The sequence below is a fragment of the Microtus oregoni genome, unplaced genomic scaffold (assembly GCF_018167655.1).
Source record: "Microtus oregoni isolate MIOR12 unplaced genomic scaffold, Mior012 000003F_ref0000135, whole genome shotgun sequence".
In the NCBI taxonomy this organism is placed as follows: domain Eukaryota; kingdom Metazoa; phylum Chordata; class Mammalia; order Rodentia; family Cricetidae; genus Microtus; species Microtus oregoni.
The window spans coordinates 13561980-13580583 of record NW_024543062.1 but is presented as its reverse complement, the minus strand read 5'-3'; the positions used below and the strand labels follow the sequence as shown (position 1 = coordinate 13580583).

The 18604-nt window shown below is 48.1% G+C and overlaps 1 protein-coding gene across 1 annotated transcript in view; it reads left to right on the top strand.

Annotated features, from left to right (window-relative positions):
• The first annotated feature begins 8189 nt into the window (after nucleotides 1–8189).
• Nucleotides 8190–18604, top strand: part of Caln1 (calneuron 1) — a 474660-nt gene continuing 464245 nt past the window's right edge. The window contains exon 1 of the mRNA XM_041647522.1: nucleotides 8190–8342. The gene's annotated coding sequence lies outside the window, so the exon portion shown is untranslated. The remainder of the gene's footprint in view (nucleotides 8343–18604) is intronic.

Below are 18604 nucleotides of genomic sequence, written 5' to 3'. Positions count from 1 at the left end.
GCTTCAGAATGTTAAACACCACAGATCCATGTCTTTTTTTTTTTTTTTTTTTTTTTTGGTTTTTTGAGACAGGGTTTCTCTGTGGTTTTGGAGCCTGTCCTGGAACTAGCTCTGTAGACCAGGCTGGTCTCGAACTCACAGAGATCCGCCTGCCTCTGCCTCCCGAGTGCTGGGATTAAAGGCGTGCGCCACCACCGCCCGGCTCAGATCCATGTCTTGAAGGCATTTTCTGTAGTTCTTGGCTTCTCAGCCAATTCATGGAGTTAAGGGAAGTAAAATCCATGCTACAAGAATGTGGCAAAGGAAGGTATTCTCCAGCGTCACGTGGAACGGATGCTGTTTAAGAAGCCCTGCCCCCTGCTAAGGATACTAATAAAGTATACTGTCTTAGACTCGCTACTTGTCACTGATGAAAAGTTCAGACACTGTGTTTCACATGTTAACCTGATAATTTTTTTCCCCTGGTGGAGATAGGATTAACCTTTGGTTGGTAGAAAGGATAATTCCAGTTGTTATGGCCTTAGAATGTCTGATAAGGTCACTAAATTGCTTAGTATTTAGCCTAACAGCTTTATTCTTTTTTTTTTCCATAAACTTGTTGGAACTACATTATTCAAATGCTTTTTGGGTATGTGTGTGGTGTGCTCTGTTTGCTCATGTGCGTGGGGAGCAAAAGGTTAATGTCGGGTGTCCTCCTCGACTCCTTCCTTTTTGAGACAGAATCTCTCTCTGAACCTGGAGCTCATTGATTCAGCTAGGCTGGCTGGCCGGGGAGCTCCAGGGTCCCTTTTTTTCTTCCTTTCCAGTGCTGACAAGCAACAGAATGCCCTGTTTTTATATAAATTCTGGGGATTAAACTCAGGTCCTCAGCATGTACAGCATGCATTTTACTGACTTGAGCAATCTCTGTAGCTAAGGTTTTATTTATTTATTTGTTTGCTTGTTTGTTTTGGTGTTTTTCGAGACAGGGTCTTTCTGTAACTTTGGAGCCTGTCCTGGAACTCACTCTGTAGACCAGGTTGGCCTTGAACTCAGAGATTCACCTGCTTCTGCCTCCTGAGTGCTGGAATTAAAGACATGTGCCCCTACTGCCTGGCTTGCTTTTTTATTATTTATTTATTTTAAAGACTGGGCCATCCTATGTAGTTCAGGCTGGCCTTTAACTCATCCTTTGTGCTGGGACTATAGGTATGCACCACTATACCCAGCCAAAATACTTTCTAAAAGAGATTTTATTTAGGTATATGTGTATGTGTATGGGCATATGTGTTCAGGTACCTGTGAAGGGTGTTGGATCCCCTGCAGATGGAGTTTCTGGAGATTGTGAGTTGCTTGGTGAGGGCACAGGGAACTGAACTTGAGTCCTGTGGAAGAGCAGCAAGTTCACTGAACCACTGAGCCATCTCTCCAGTCCCTGAAATGTTTTTTTTAAAATCAACTTTATGTTGTTTTTATCTCTGCTATTCAGTGGCTACACCCGCTCCTACCTCTATTTCCCTTGCTGCTGTGTCCACAGCCTAGAGATCCTTGGCTGCTCCAGCTGCCTCCCTGTAGGGAGACAAATGTCATTTTAACTAAGTCTGTATCTTTTTATTTTACCAATAAAGACTCAGGAACAAGATGCTGGGGTAAAAACCTGCTAGCTCACGAGGCAGAGAAATTATTCAAATGACCTTCTTCCTCAGTCTCCCTGTCAGAAAGAGTCTGTGTCTGGAAATAAAACTCCTCCAACCGGATGTTCCTCCCTTCTACTTCCTGTGCCTCTCCTTTTTTGACCTCCCAGACTTCCCCTCACACTTGATGGTTAATTCCAGTCACTGGTTGCTTGCTCTGCCTCCTGACCTAGGGTTAATTTTATTTAATTGATGCAATCTTGCTGTTCACAGTGTGATCAAATATCCTGCAACAGCTTTAGTTATAATTTTTTTTGAGATATAGTTGTTGTTCTTAATTCCCATTTGTCCTATGGGGTAAAGACGATTACGCAGGGAAAAGACACAGACACGCGGCGGTACCACGTGGTAGGTACACTTTTTAATGGGAAGGGAAAACACACTAGGAAAAGTGAAGGGAAGGGACCAAGGGAAGGGTTAAGAAGGGGAAGGGAAGGGGCGAACTCGTGGTTTGTCCTTGCTTTTAACGGAGGATGCAAAGGCTTCTGGGAAATGTGTCCCACGCTTGCGTGCGCTGGAGTCCAGAGGGATGTTGGGAGTTGTAGTGTTGCAAGGGAACAACATTTCACCCTTTTGGTTTGATTAAAAAAAATTGGGGGACCTTAAAGGGTAGGGAATGGGGGCGTAGTCCAGTCTCTCATGGCTGCTTCCTGCTGACTTTGGGCGTTGAGGGGTCCAGGGAATGTCCGATTATCTTGGCAATGTCCCACTGGCATTTGCGGTCGCTGGTACAGTTGGTCACTGATGTCCATGTTCAGGGTTGCTGGCTGGTGTAGTTGGTCAATGATGTTTGAAGTCCTGGCTGTCGTCTGAGGTGGCTGATTGAAGAAATCTGTGTGGCTTTTCCTGAGTAGCTGGGTCATCATTAAGATGCTGGAAGGCAAAAGTTGCATTAGTAAAAGAAAAAATTAAAAGAGGGGGGGGATTTTTGGAGAGCTGGGGTGAAGAGGGGGGGGGGGAGAGGGTCTTAGGATGTCCGGGGTTAAGAAATGATAAAAAAATTAAGTGATACTTATTCCTTTGTGATACTTATTCCTTTGTGTTTGATCCGTTGGGCTGGCATCCCGGAGCTTAAGGAAACTGTCTTAAGAGAAATAGATTCTAACCATACATCTCTTAACATTTTAGGGAGCCGCTGCTGCAGTCAGCGGCTGACCTGTTACGTAAGAGCTTTGTAGAGGAGAATCTGCTTACCACTTGTCTTCGCATTTGTTGGGGGTACCTGTAACGACAGCTAGACGGTTATTTATGAATTTAAAGAAGGGAGGGTGTGTTAACACAGTGACGGATCGGGACCATTGTTGTCCTTAGACTGTAGTAGGGGGGCTGAATCCGGCGTCCTTTGGAACTTAAGAGTACAGGGTCCGGTTTGAGTCACCGTGTATGAAGGATTATCTTGAGCCAGTCGAGGTGGAGTTCTTGTGACATCTTATCAGGATCTGTCCAGGTGAAGGCAAAGATGTTCTGAGACTGAGGGCTCGGCTGGCCTGGCGGGTGCGGTGATCACGTGGCAATGATTTCTGGCCTTGTCATTCCTTGAGTGGTAGATCTTGAAGGCCATCTCCAGGATCTGTGCCTGTGGAGTTAAGGGACCCTTCTCCAAACGTCTGAGTTTCGCCTTGATGTCTGAGTAGGACTGGTTGACAAAGTGGGACATCAGGAGCTGTCTGCCCTCGTTGGATTCTGGGTCCATGTTTGTGAACTGTAGCATAGCTTTGGTGAGACGGTCAAGAAATGTGGAAGGATTCTCGTTTGTATCCTGAAATATTTCTGCAAGTTTAGAATAATTGACTGGTTTGAGAGCCGCCTTTCTCAATCCCACCAGAAGGCAGGTTAAGAATCGGTCTCTGGACAGAATGCCCCCGGGGGAGTTGTAATCCCAGTGGGGTTCCTGTTCGGGCACTGCCTCTGCACCAGGTGGGTGAGAAGGCTGAGTCTGGTGTACTTCGTCAGCATGCAGTCTTGCCTGCTCCCAGACCCGTCGGCGTTCCTCAGGAAGCAAGTTGTTAAAGAGAATCATATAAATATCATGATAAGTTAGGCTGTAAGATTGGGTTAAATATTGAAACTCTTTTGTGAAATTAGTGGGGTTAGCCGTATATGACCCTAGTAGCTTAGAAATATGTGAAAGTTCCGATAAGGCGAAGGGGACGTGTACCCGAAGTGGGCCCTCGACCCCAGCTACCTCTCGTAAGGGCAGAATGGTAGCTGGTTTGGGTTGATCAGGGTCTGCTGCTGCGGCAGCGGCTCGCGAGCGAGTAAGGGGAGGGGTAAAATTAGGCGCAAGGCAGCGGGTGGGGTTAGCGCCTGAGGGGGTCTTGGAAGACCAAGGCAAAGGGGTGGGGCGGGGAGGTGAGACGGAAGAATCCGAAGTCGATTCGGCCCGCCTACTGCGCCTCCTGTGCTGGGAAGAAATTGTTAATTGTCTTCGCAGTCGAGTCCTGCTGCGAGAGAAGTTAGGTGAAGCTGGATCGGAAAGGCTGGGATATATGAGACGGGGGAATGAGATTTTTTGGGGGATTCAGAGGAACAGGAAGGCGACCCAGAAGGATGTTTAAGCGGAACTCCTGGAGACCTAGGAATGGAGCGTTTAGAGGCGTGGGGAGAAGGTGTAGGCGACTCCTTTTTGTACCTAAAAGAAACTTTTGAAGGAGGGGGGATAGAGGAGGTGGCCCCCGATTGGGCAGGGCGGGAAGGAGTGGTGTCACGAGGTCGGGGAGGCGGGGGTCGTCATCGGGGTCCATGGTCGGAGCGGAGGGTTCCTGGAGGGAGGGTAGAGCCAAAAACATGTGAGCCGGTGAACAGTGTGACGAGGTAGATGGGTCAGTTTTTAGAGCCATATAAAAGAAGGCCATCACGTACATTAATTCCTTCCATTTAGCTGACCGGTGACAAAAATTTGCCAGCTCCCGCAGAGTGTCAGGGTCAAATGATCCCTGAGAAGGCCAGCGAATAGAGCCCTGTAAATTGTATTTAGGCCAAGTCTTGGAACAAATCCGTGTTAACTTGGAAAGTTTTATGGAGGGAATGAGGGCGTGGGGTTCGAGAGCTTCCAGAAGCTGCCCGAGCGGGGAAGATGGGGGAACCGGTTTAGAATTTTTTGAGCCCATGGCCGAAGTGCAGCCCAGCCGCAAAAGGTACCAACAGAGTACCGCGAACACGGCAAGCCAAAAACGCAGGCGTCCGTGCGAATTTGGGGCGTGTTAACACTTAACTGCCCAGAGCCCAGCAACCGTACGGGAGAGAAAGTCCCGGCTGGGAGGAGGCGATTAAGCTCTTTAGGGCACAGGGCCCGGAGGTGCCAGAAGAAGTGGCCCGAAAGTGGACAGGAAAAAAGTTAGAAAAAAAGGAAGAAAGAAGGAGAAAAAAAGCCCGGAGCACCGAACTCCGGGTGCGCGGACTGAGCGTTTCGGCCGAGGGCAAAAAAAAAAAAAAAAAAACGGGGGAGGCGGGTTAGCAACCTAGCCCTAGACCGAGGTGTGCAAAGAAAGCCGGCCGGACAGTCTTTGAACGCCCCAGGGGGAAGGAAGCCAACTCAGGGTAACTCACGGATCAGGATGAAGCTGTTGAAATGGCCGTGGAAACAGGTGGTGGTGAGCGAAGGCTGTCGGTTCTTTGGACCTTGTCGGTGAGGCCCAGAGGCAAAGCCTCGGGCACCGGACGGAGAGGTCTCCGAGTCGATGCGGCGGCACCAAAATGTTGTTCTTAATTCCCGTTTGTCCTATGGGGTAAAGACGATTACGCAGGGAAAAGACACAGACACGCGGCGGTACCACGTGGTAGGTACACTTTTTAATGGGAAGGGAAAACACACTAGGAAAAGTGAAGGGAAGGGACCAAGGGAAGGGTTAAGAAGGGGAAGGGAAGGGGCGAACTCGTGGTTTGTCCTTGCTTTTAACGGAGGATGCAAAGGCTTCTGGGAAATGTGTCCCACGCTTGCGTGCGCTGGAGTCCAGAGGGATGTTGGGAGTTGTAGTGTTGCAAGGGAACAACAATAGTCTTGATATATATGTAATGGTAAAAGTAAAATGGCACCACCATTCCCCGAGTGGCCTTCCTTCCCCGAGTGGCCTTCCACAAGGGGCAGCGAGTCCCAGGCAGGGAGCCGAATGGTGGGTGAGAGGCCTTGGTGGGGTCCCCAGTCCCATGAGGAGCCGCAGCCAGGGCAGGTGAGAGACAGATGAACAGGAACAGTGTGAGGTTAGATATTTAGTAGGTTATGGAAGGGAAGGGGAGAGGGAGAGAGAAGGGGGGACAAGGAAAGAAATGGAGGGGGGAGGAGAGGAGAGGAGCCACGACAACAGCTACTTCTTCGGGAAAGAGATGGAAAGGAAGAGGAGCTCAGGCTGGAAGCCAAAGTTCAGCTTGCCTCATTCCTCAGTGGGTGGGAGTGGGGGGAGTGGGCGGGGCCTGTCCCTTAAAGGGACAGGACATACCATTATCATATAGGCCTTGCTGTCCTTAAGTTTGTCAACATCCCACTGCCTCAGTCTACTAAGAACTGAGGTTACAGGCATGTGCCACTATGCTTGGTATTTATAAATTAAAAAAAAATTTTTTTTTGAGATAGAATCTAACTGTGGGGCCTGGAACTTATTTATGTAGATCAGTTTGGCCTTGAACACATGGAGATCTACCTGCCTCTACTTTCTGAGTGTGGAGATTAAAGGCAGGTGTTTGACAGTTGTAACTGCTGAAATCAGTTATGTGCAGCTTTTTGTTCCTTTCACTGATAACTTAAATATGGGCTGGTGAGATCACTCAGTGGGTGGAGATGCTTTCCATTAAGCCTGACTTGAGCTTGATTCCAGGGTCCACATGGTAGAAGGAGAGAGCCCACTCACACAAATTGTCCTATGATTCTTCCTGTGTCATGCATGGGATCATGTATATTCACTTATACACACACAATAAATAAATACAACTTTAAAGTTAAACACAAATCTTTGTTGTATGTTCATTCTAAACTCATACAAAAACTGTGCTGTTAACCTTCAGAATGTGTGCTAGTTACTTGTTGCTTCATCCAGATTTCCAGTAAGAAGAAATGCTAGGGAAGGAATGGCTTACTGTGGCTCACAGTTTGAAGGAGGTACAGTCCACCACGGTAGAGAAGGCAGGCCTGGAGCATGAGACAGTTTGCTACTCTACATCCACAGTCAGGAGGTACAGCATGAACAGAAAGTGGAGCCAGTCTCAAAGTCCACCTCCAGTGACCCACTTCCTCTAGCCAGACTCCACCTCCTAAAGGTCCCTGCAACCTCTGCAGAAGTGCTCCCTGCTGGGAAATAAGGGTACAATGACCTGAGCCTGTGAAGGATATTTCACATCACGTGAGTTCTCTGGGACTTTAGATGGCTCTCGCTGATGGTAAATAGTCAACACTGGCCTTAGGGACAGGGCACTGACTCCCTTAGCATAGGCATATGGGATTTGCTGGAGGCCAGTGTGAGCTCTGACTTGACAGATGGGAACAGGCAGGAGGCCTTCTCTGCAGCAAGGAATATAAGTGAGGCCAGGTACACAAACAGTCTCCTCACCAGATATTTCTATGTATAAATCTGTTGAGGGAAGAGCGGTCTACAAGCTGGCCACCATCCAGGATACACAGAGCAGGCTTGGTTGTAGTGGAAAGCTAGAGAGTTTGGGGTGCAGGAACCCACATTCTGGTTGAAAACTGAAGCAAGATTCATGACTTTATCTTTCAGATCGAGACTGTGGGTCCTGGGGACCTGTGATGAGTTCAAGGTGCTTCCTAGAATCCCCCAGTGAGGGCCTGGGTCTGTAGCTCAGTGGTAGAACTAGAGTCATGGGTTTGACCCCCAGTACCATTAAAGAAAAATAAAGCAAGCTGGGTTGTGGCAGCACACACCTTTAATCCCAGCGTTTAGGAGGCAGAGGCAGGCAGATCTCTGTGAATTTAAGGTCAGACTGGTCTACAGAGCGAGTTCCAGGTCAACCATAGCTACACAGAGAAACCCTGTCTCAAAAAAAAAGAAACCAAACAAATAAACAAAACCAAAACTAAAACCAGATAAAATCCAAAAAAGTCAAATGAATAAATAACAATGAAATCTAAAGGGAAATAACTGTTTTGCAGTGTGGATTTTAATTACAATTTTTAGGAGTTTAAGAAACATTAAGTCAAGCCCTAAAGTTCTCAGCTGAGGACTCCAGTCTACCTAAGGTATCTTGTTTGTGGGTTGAGAACTGGGCCGAGCATCCAGCTCTGATTGATGTTTAACACATCCAATTTAACCAGGACCAGACTATAAGAACCCGAGTGAACCACAATGAGGCCTGAGCAGTGTAGGGTGGGTCCTGGCCTTGGGCTCTCAGTTGCCCTCAGCCAGTTGCTTCTGTGGCTTGTTGGGAGTTAATGTGACACTGGAGATTTTGCCAAGATTCCTGGGCTCCACCTCCATCTGCCTGGTAGGTCGGCTGGGCTTGGCCTGGCTCCAGGGAGCTCGGGCACACTTCCCTGGCCCCGCAGTTGGAGAGGGCACTGTAGCCAGGGTCCCGCACACTTTCAGTGGGCTCCGAGGACCGGGCCAGCTCCATATGGAAGATCTCCTAGCTGTGGCTGCGTGGCTAATCCACCTTCACAGCCCCAGCAGTCAGATTAGAGTCCCCCTGGAAGCAGCTCCAAGGAATACGCCAGGAACACAGGTGAGAGGACTTGAGAGCTGTGGGGACTCAGGGATGACAGTCTGTCTCCAATGACAGCGTGCGTCTCAGCAATAGTGACCTTTCCTTGGATTCCAGGGTTACTTGAAGTTGTTCCCAGGTAGTGGAGGTGGGAGGTGGACCAGGGGTGTGCTCTTTATTAACTTCTTCATCTTCAGAACTCAAACCTCCTCCAGAAAGCCTTTCCAGGCCGCAAGAAACCCATTCTCTCAGCCCTCAAAGGATACTGTGATTTTTTTTTTTTGTTGTTTCTTATATTGTAAATGTTTGAACCTGCAGCAAACCCTCCAAATATACACCTATAGCTCTAGATTTTAGAATCCCTTGGTTGGGGGAGGTCCTCCCCCAGGGATTCACTCACCCTTATGTAAATGATCCTAGTAGTGTTTGGGGTGCCTGATAGTGACATAGGGCAAAATACCACCCCTTGTTTCCCATGGCTTGCTCACTTCGTCTTCTTATACACACCATGACCACCTGCCCAGGGATGACACTGCCCACAGGGAGCTGAACCTTTCCAAATCAACCACCACTCAAACATACACACCACAGGCTTGCCCACGGGCCAACCTGATGGGGGCATTTTCTCAGCCGAGGTTCCCTCTTCTCAAAAGGCTGGAAACTAACCAGCATGGAGGTGTTGGGGAGAGTCATCAGACCCTCACCCCAGAGTCCAGCCAAACCTCCTTCCTGCCCTCCCACACCGGCAGCAGAGCGTGCACTCTTGGGGCATGCTTGAGAAGATTGACTGACATGGGGACCCTATCTATACAGTTTGGAGACTTTATCACCCATGCTTATGAAGCAGGTGTTTGTGGGTCAACCCCTTGCCCTCCTGTAAGTAACCCTAATAAGTTCACTAGTTCATCAAGATAAACTTGGGTGGAATTATTCCTTTGGTCTGGGGTGAACAAAAGTTTGATTGTCTCAGGACTGATCTTCAGAGGGGTCACGTGCAGATCCACATGGCTGCTTTGATTTCAAATTGGTAACACCACATCCAGCAGGTCTCCCAACCGGATCCCGTTTTCTCTGTTTCTTCTGTGCATATGTATGTGTTCAGGTGTGTGTGTGTGTGTGTGTGTGTATGTGCGCGCGCGCGCGTACAGGCATGCGCTTTCATGGAGGCCAGAGGACAATCTCATGTTCACCCCTCTCATTTCTTTATTTCTCATGTGTTCTAGTGTGTAGTGTGGGCGTGCATCTCCCACCACACATGTGGATGCCAGAAGACTTCTTGAAGCAATCAGTTCTCTTCTTCCACCATGTGGGTTCTGGGGAAGGAACTTGGGCCGTTAACTGGAGCCTTTTACCAGCTGAGCCTTCTCTTGAGCCCCACCTTGCTTTTTGAGACACAGTCTCTCACTGACCTGGAACTCCTTCCCTAGGGATCACTGGTCCATGAGCTTCAGGGATTCTCCTGTTTCCACCTCCTCCATGCTGGGATTACTAGCACACACCAGCATGCCTGGCTTTTTTTTTTTTAACATAGCTTTTGGGAATTAAACTTGGATCTTTGTGTTTGCAAGGCAAGTGCTGTACCAAGTGACCCATCTCTCCAGCTCCCGTTTTCCCGTTCTTCTTCCAGTCCTTCTGTTTTCCTTCTTTCTCAGGTTGGACTTAATTTTTTATCTGTGCTATTCCATCCCTCATCACTATTAGTGTCCTCATCCATTTTACTGCAGTTCGGAACCAGGAAGACCTGGAGCCTACCAGTCACGGAAGTAAAGGGGGCCCTCCACTCTGGGTGGAAGTTTCTGTTTCTCTCTGTTTACTGAGCTCATCTCCAACTATATTGAGCAACAAATCAGACACCTCGCAGCGCAAGTGTTCATCTCCTACCCACAGATAGCGATGATCCACAGAGAAGATTCATGGCTTCCTGCTGGCATAATTTCTGGACGTTATTATGCCAGGCGAGTCTCTGTCTCTCGCTTGACTTTGGCTGTAGGATTACAAAACCCTCCTCTATTGCTCTGGCCTTAGCTCCCACTGTTCATTTCTCCCGGATGCAGCAATTGGCAGGGCGGGGAGAAGGTGAGTGGGGAGAGGTTCACCCAGGTACATGGTATGTATATGTTCTTGTTCATGTGTATGTGGGGGCAAGAGGTCAACCTTGGGTGGCATTGTGTCATTTGTCAGATGCCATCCACCTCATTCTATGAGACAGTGTCTCTCACTTGCCTGGAGCTAGACTGGCTGGTCAATGAGCCCCAGAGAGCCACTTGTCTCTGCTTCACAGGCTCTGGGATTACAAGTGCACACTATCACACCCGGATTTTTTTTTTAATGTGATTTCTGGGGACTGAATGTGGCCCTTCAGGTTTGTGTTTCAGGCACTTTAATCCTCTGAGTCATCTTGCTGGCTGGTCCCCTAAGAGAAAGAATGTAAAGAATGGAAGGTTTTGGCTCATGGTTTTGGAGGGCTCATTTTGTGGTGGATTGCTTTTCAGTTGTGGTGACGCAGAGACATCAGGGTTGCGGTCATTGGGGGGGGGGAACTGTTCACCTCACAGTGTCCTGGAAACAGCGAGTAAGAAAAGTAGACGTTTCAAATGCATGCCCTCTAATGACCTACTTCCTCTAAAAAGGTGAGCATCCTCATGGCCTAATCACTTCTAAGAGCCCCCCCCCCTGCTGCTTTGGGGACTGTGGTAGTGTTGTTCTGTTGTTGTGATAAATAAACCAAAGCTGCTTGGTGGGGGAGGGGAGGAATCTTTCATCTTATACTTTCAGGGCACAGCCCATCACTGAAGGAAATCAAGGCGGGAATCTGAAGGCAAGAACTATGGAGCCTCACAGGTTCATGCTCAGCTACCTTGGTTATACGGTTCTGGACCACTTACCTAAGGATGGTACCACCTGCAGTGGGCTGGACCCTCCTCCTACATCAATTAACAATCAAGACAACTCTCCTCGGGCATACCCACAGGCCAATCTGATCCCTCAATCATTTCCTCTTAGAAGACTCTAGGCTGTATCAAGTTGGCAACTAAAGCTAACTAGGATGGGGACCAAGCCTTCAAAACATGAATTTTGGGAGGACATTTTGCATATAAAAACCATGACATCACGATTCCAGTGTCCCACCACCACCACTCTCTTAAATATTTACTACCTTCGCATAAGCTAAGTGGGGATGGGTGGCTTTCATCAACGTCTGGGTAGTGTGGTCAATAGACCTGATTCCTTCCAGTTCAGATTCAGCAATTTCAGTGCCTTCCAATTTTTGTTTTTCTGACTTGGTCCCCTCGCCTCCACATTATGCAGATATTTCTCACTCTCTGCTGAGCTAGCTTCTTGGAGTTCTTTGAGTCCCTGGGATAAGTGGTACTTGGCTGATTTACAATTTGAGTGTAAACCATTTGAACACTCGCTCCTCATATGGCGGTGCTGTTTCGGGAAGTTGTGGAATGTTTGGGATGTATTTTCTAGCTGGGATGTAGACTCCTAGGGATGGAGTTTGAAAGTCATATCCCGGCTCTGCTTCAAAACCCACCAAACTGTGAGCAAGCCAGAAACACCCATTGCCATGGACCCAGCTGTAACACCATGCCCTCCATTCCATGATGAACCAATGATCTCTTTCCTTCCTTAAGTTGCGTCTGCTAGGTGTTTTGTTAGAGAGATGATGAAAATAACCAGGATCACCAGGAGTGGTCTTTACCTCCTGAGAAGAGGCTGATTTTCCAAGCCTGGTGTTATATGGTCTTTTCCCTCCAGGTATAGCATACTGCCATCATGGAGTAGAGATTAACTTGACCCAGTAGTCATGGCAACTAGACAGTGATAGCCAGGTCTATGGTAATGGAAATGGAGCTTTTGACACTCCCTAGTAGGTAGAGAGTCACGGAACCCTCACTTGGGATCCTAGTCATTACTTGGTCCTGCCCTCCAGAAGCTGCAAAGGATCCTGGGAGATGCTAGACTAGATAGGAAGCAGAACATTAACTAGACGAGGGCTCCATGTTGCAGCATCCACGAGGTCACCATTCATGCCGAAGCGGGAATTTGCAGTGGTACAGCTGTTTTGTTACATCTGTCCCTGTAAGTTATCCGTCGCGTGTGCTCTGCAAATGAGTTCAGTAAACTCATCCAGTAAAGTTTGCTGAGTTGGGTTTTGGTGCCTTACTCGGAGTGAATCGCCGTTAGTTTTCATGGCTACCCGAGAGAGTCAGTGTAACACTTGAGAAGGCAAGTGAGGGTCTAGTCTCAGCCTCCATGGCAACCTGTCTAGGTGTTGAGCACAAGACAGCATGGCCTCTGTCTCCTCTGGATCTCTGGGCTGGGTCTTTCATTAGTGATTCAGTGGTTCACAGTCACCGGAATGGTGGTGGTCATCACAGTAGCATAGACAAACAGCTATTAAGGACTGGATATTTTCTTGTTGGCAATTGAAAACACTGCATGTGTGTGCATGTGTGTGTACACGCATGTGCACACATGTCCATGTGTGAGTAGATCAGAGGAGGGTGTCAAGTGTCTTCCTCTATTACTGTCCATTTGTTCCTTTGAGGAAATGTCTCTCTGAGTGTGAAGCAGGTGTTTCTCTGGTAGGGTGGATAGCAGCAAGCCCCCGTGGTCCTCCTGTCTTTATCCCACTCAGTGCATGGGATACCCGAATTGTAACCTAGCTTGTTATATGGGTGCTGGGATTTGAACTCCAGTCCTCAGACTTGCTCAGCAAGTACCCTTAACTGCTGAACCATCTTTGCAGACCCCTCTTGTTATCAATGAACAGAGATAAACTTTAAAACATAGATGACTCGTGGGCTGTGGCAGTTTTGGCCTCACCTCTCTATGACGCATGTGTAATTGCACATACATGAACAAGGCTTATGACGAACCAAAACAGAAATCAAGTCCAATCCCCAAGTAAACGAGTCCAAATAGTTGGGCTGGAACAATGTATAGTAGACAGGGACCTATTAATTTCTTTTCTCATAGCAGTAGCCAAATACCTGGCAGAAATAGCTTAAGGGTGGAGGGTTTACTGTGGCTTGCAGTTCTAGGGAACACAGTTAATCACGGTGGGGAAGGCATGGTGGCAGGAGCATGAGTCGGCTGGTCAGGTTGCATCCACAGTCAGGAGGCAGAGATAGATGGATGCTGGTGCTCAGCTCACTTTCTCGTTTTCGTTCAGTTTGTGACCCCACCCCATGGGATGGTGCTGCCCATATCTAGGTTGGGTTTCCTCACTTCAATTAACCCTAGTCTTAATTAAGCCAATTAACTCCCTCCCCAACATGCCCAGAGGAGCATCTCCTAGGTGATTCTGGATTCTATCAAAAGGATGATGCTAATCATCACAGAGGGTCTTGTTTAGGGAAGGGGAGTGGGCGTTTGAGATATCCTAGATGCCTCCAACCCTTCTCTATTTAAGCTTCCTGACGTGGCTTCTGTGACATGGCAGGAGGGGCTGGGAGGTGGCCGTTCACCCCCTGCTGGGACTGTGCTCTGCTCAGGATCCATCTGTTCTCCACTCTTATAGTCATTTTGTAGCTCTGTCTTCATGGCGGGTTTTCTGGGTATAGATCCAGGATACGAGGGCTGCGGACATGGCATCAGACTCATTCTTTCCGAGCCTCAGCTTGTTTCCATACCACAGGCTCCCTGACAGACGTGATTTCTCAGAGGCCAGCAGCAATGGCATCGTTGTTGACTTTGGCATCTTCTCAGGCTGAGCTCAAAGGATATCAAGCCTTGGAGCATCAGAAGATGGCCTTGCTGCGGGACAGCAACCTGATTTAGGGAAGGACACTATTATTCATACACTATCTGGAGCACCCAGAACTCTGGGTTGGGGGGGTGGGTTCTATTCAAAGGGACAGGCTGCACACAGAGCTCTGTGGGGCCGAAGGTTTCCAGATGGAGCAAAGCACTGTGTCAAGCCATTTGTGAGCCCTTTATCCCTCCAGCGCCCCTTGGGGGTACCTCCTGGCCTTTCCTGGATATTGTGGTGCCCAGAAAGCACCACAGCAGCCCAGCATCTATGTAATCACCCCACTGTGCCTAGATTTAGAGGGAGCTGCGGTCCCAAGGTGCTGTCTTCTGAGCCATACAGTGGCCAGCTTCATGGTATCAGCCATGCCTGCTTGTAAGTCTCTGCCAGGAGTAACCCTGGTATTCCTGACAGTCCCTCAGAGAGGCAATGGGGAGGGTCCTGGACCCTCACCTGAGATCCAGCCCTTCCTTTCAGTTATTTGTACACAATTTTTCTTGATTGCTTGTGTGGTGGGGGTGGGGTCTTAGGGAAGGCTACAGTTTATCAGCTGAAGAAGAGCAGGGCTTCATCTGTGTGGCTATGGGCACACCATCACTGAGGCGAGGTGAAGACTTTCTAGTGTGGCTGCGGTGGGGCCCCCCACATTCCTATCAGTAACTCCTCATCCTCATGCTCTGTAAGTAAACCCAATAAACTTAGTGGTCCCCCAGGGTGAGCTTTGATGTTATTGTACTTCAGTTTGTCTTTGGAGCTTTCCGAGGAAGGAAGGTACACATGTCCAGGGAGGGAATTTTCACACCTTCTCAGTCTCAGTGTTCCTATGCTGTGGGGACAAATATAATAAATGACACCTTTATCCTTTATGACACAGTTTGTACTTTAGGGGGTGTCATGCCCTTCCATGGGTTGCCATCCCCCACTAACTAGTCCAGGGGATGGGGTAGAGGGAGGAAGAAGTCAAGTGTGTAACTGAAGAGAGGGATGGGAGGTGGCTGGGGACACACAAAGAGCATGTTATTTCTGTCACTTGCGAGTCATTTGGAATCTTAAACTTAAGGGACAGGATGCTGAAGCCAGACTGAGGGATTCCGGCAGGGAAAGCTCTCTGTCTCAACACAGGGAAAGCAGTAACCCTTTGTGGGGACCTCTCCCAAAGCTGCCTCCACTAGAGTCATGATGGTTGATCACCAGAAGACGTGGGAGCTGGCGGGGTGTGGCGGTGCACACCCGTAACCCAGCACTCAGGAGTTGAGGTAATAGAATCACTGCAAGTTCAAGGTTAGCCCAGGCTATTCATACAATTTTGGGAGCTGGTGAGATGGCTCAGTGGGTAAGAACACTTACTGGAAAAGTATGAGAACCCGGGTCGAGCTCTTGATTCCTGTTTGCAAAGCCAGGCACAGCTGTGTATGAGCCTGTGACTTCACTGCTACGGGAGACAGGGACAGTGGGTCACTGGGGCTTGCTGGCTGCCTGCCTAGCTCTGGTTTAGTGAGAAATTCCATCTCAAAAGAATAAGAGAGTGAGAGAGCAGAACATTTGATGTCCTCCTCTGCCTTGTGTGTATGCATAGGTGTGTACACACGTCCTGGACCAGGAACAATTTTTTTTAAAAAAAGACGTGAGTTGATCCCAAAGTTAGATTTGGCTCTGGGGTGAGATTTTGCCTTGGTTTCATAGAATTTACACACATCTTCACACACATATCCAGGGGCAATAAGGGCACACACAGTCTTCCCTGTGTTGTCATTCATAAGATGAAACAGCTTTTTACTCTTGTGGGGCAGTCTGAAGGTGGACGCTTTACCGTGGTGTGGCCTGACGCTGTGGTCTCTACCTTAAATGTGCACACATTCCATAGTCCTGGCAGCTGTGTTCTGTTGGAGCACCTTTTCTTTCTTTTCCTTTTTCTTTCTCTTTATTTAAGGGAAGGATTTTTGTTGTTTCCTGACAGAGTCTCCCCTAGCTCAGATGGACCTGGAACAGTCTTTATAACTGTGGCTGGTCTTGAACTCCCGATCCTCCTGGCTCCCCAGTGCCAGGATACAGCTGTGCACTGACCATATTTGTTCCGTCATGCTTTTTCTTTAAGGACACATTGCCGAGTTATCTTTTCTTTTTATGAGTTTACTTTTGCACGTGTGTACATGTGTGTGTGCGCGTGTGTGTCTATGTGTGTGATTGTGTGCATCCCATGTGGAAGTCAGAAGTCAACCGCAGGTGACTTTCCCCAGGAGCCATCACATTGTTTTCCTTTTGTGGGTCCCAAGGATCATAATTTTCATACTTAATCGCAAACAACTTTACTGACTGAGCCATCTCCCCCGGTTCTATAATTTCTACATAAATAAATATATACATGATGTACAAATAATTTGCATTTATAAATATTTGCTATATAAGAAACATGAATGTATTGCACTTTCCACTTCATAAATAACATCTATGTAGACATTTATGATAACTTGACTGTACACTAACTTTAAATTTACTACTTGTCCTTTACATTAGTGACTTGAGCAAGAGTAGACAGAGTGGGTGAACCAGGAGCCTTGGTTCCTGCATTTGGGTGGGTGTGGCCATGTCTGTGGGCTCAGCAGAGGGGAAGGACAGAGGTTGACATCTTTCTCCTCCTCTCCTCCAATTTGGCATTCCACCCCATTTTTCCATCTCTCGTTTCTGCTTCTCTTTTTCCTTCTCCTCCCTCCTCCTATCTTCTTCTTCTTTCTCCTCCCTTCTCCTATCTTCCTCTTCCTGCTCCTTTCTCCTCCTTTTCCTCCTCATCCCTCCTCCTCTTCTCTTTCCTCTTCTTCCCCCTTTCTTCATCTCTTCTTCCTCCTCCTCTCTCCCCCGTTCCTCTTTCTTCCTCCTCATTTTCCTTTTCTTCCTCTTCTTCCTCCCCTCTTTTCTTTCTCTTCTTCCTTCTTTCTCTCTTCCCATTTCTTCCCCAACCCCCTTTCCCTTCCTTTTCTCCTTCTTGGTGGTGCTGGGGCCTCACACTTCCCATGCAGAGCAAATGTTGCACCACCAGGCTATACTCTGAGTCTCGGCACTCTCCTGACAGACAGCGCAGCTCTATGTACTGGGTAATTCGCTCCCTGAAGCAGGCTCATAGATATGCATGTCTCAGTACCACTTCACTGGGGTGAGATTCACAGATTTCTCATTTATGCTAAGGAGCTAAGCTCTCTTGTTAAGATCGAAGCATCTTTTTTCTTGATGGTGGTGAGCTATCTATCCCAGGCTGACTTTGAACTCACTATCTTCCGGGTTTACCCTTCTGAGTGCTTAGATTACAGGAGCTTCCATACCTGGGCATCAAGTCATGTTAATCAAAGTTTGCTGGGGCCAGCAAGATGACTCAGTGATGTAAAATGCTTGCGACGTAAGGTTGACAGTCTGAGTTTGAGCCCCAGAGCCCACTTAATAAGAGAAAGAGAGAAACATCTCCCCAAAGTTGTCCTCTGGCCTCCATACACATGCTGTGGCATGTGTATCCCACCTTGTATACACACACACATACACACACACATGAACACACATGTACAAACACACTAACAATAATAATAGATCAATAAGATTTAAAAAGTTATTGTGTGCCAGCCCTGTAATAGGTAGACTAAGTGTACAATGGTGAGAGACTTATGTCCCTTATGGAAGGAGGGGGACATTTGTCTCTTATGGAGCAGTGCCTAACTCTTATAGAGTGGGAAACTGTCTTCTGGGGGAAAAAATAAAATGTCTGCACAGTGGGCTGGCTGCTATAAGAGGAGTGGGTTCCCTTCTCTGCTTGGTGGATGGAGAAGAGAGAGTTTCAGAGAAGCTGATCGCTGGGATGTTTTCCATCTATGTAGGGTGTTGATAGATAGTTCTGAATTTACTGGGGGACAAGGACAGATACCCCCAAGCTGGCAGAACATGAAGAGGCCAGATTGTGCGAAGCTAGCCTCTTCCGGGCGTTGAGCGTGCTTCTGTGCGTCTGGAACTATTTTCGTCACTAGGAGCTGGAAGGAGAAGAGGTGATGAGAGGGAACTTCCTGCCAGCGGTTTAGAGAAAGCCTCTAAGACAGACTGGAGTTTGATTAGTTTTCTCTGAAATGGCATGGGGGGGCATGGTTTGTCTTTTATAAAGGCTGCTCTAATTGTTCTCCAATTACAACCCCCCCCCCATGTTTTATTTACTGTTTAAATTGACCAGTGGCCTATTAGATCCCTCTTAGAGCTGAAGGATCTCTTTCAAGGGCAGCTTGTTGGGACACGACCTAGATCAGCCCTGCAGCGACTCCTCTCCTTCCCCATGAGATGCAGACTGTCATAGCGCACCTCAGTTTCCCTCTCCGGTCTGGCCAGGAATATTTTATCTCACTGACCAGAACTGATTGCCTTGTCTTCCATTCCCCACTTTGCTTGGGAGCCTCGGACCCCCAACTTTGTGTGTTTGCAGCAGGGTTTTCCCATCACCTCAGCAACATGCATCATCCTCTAGTTGCCAGCATCGCCATCTACCCCAGGCTCGCCC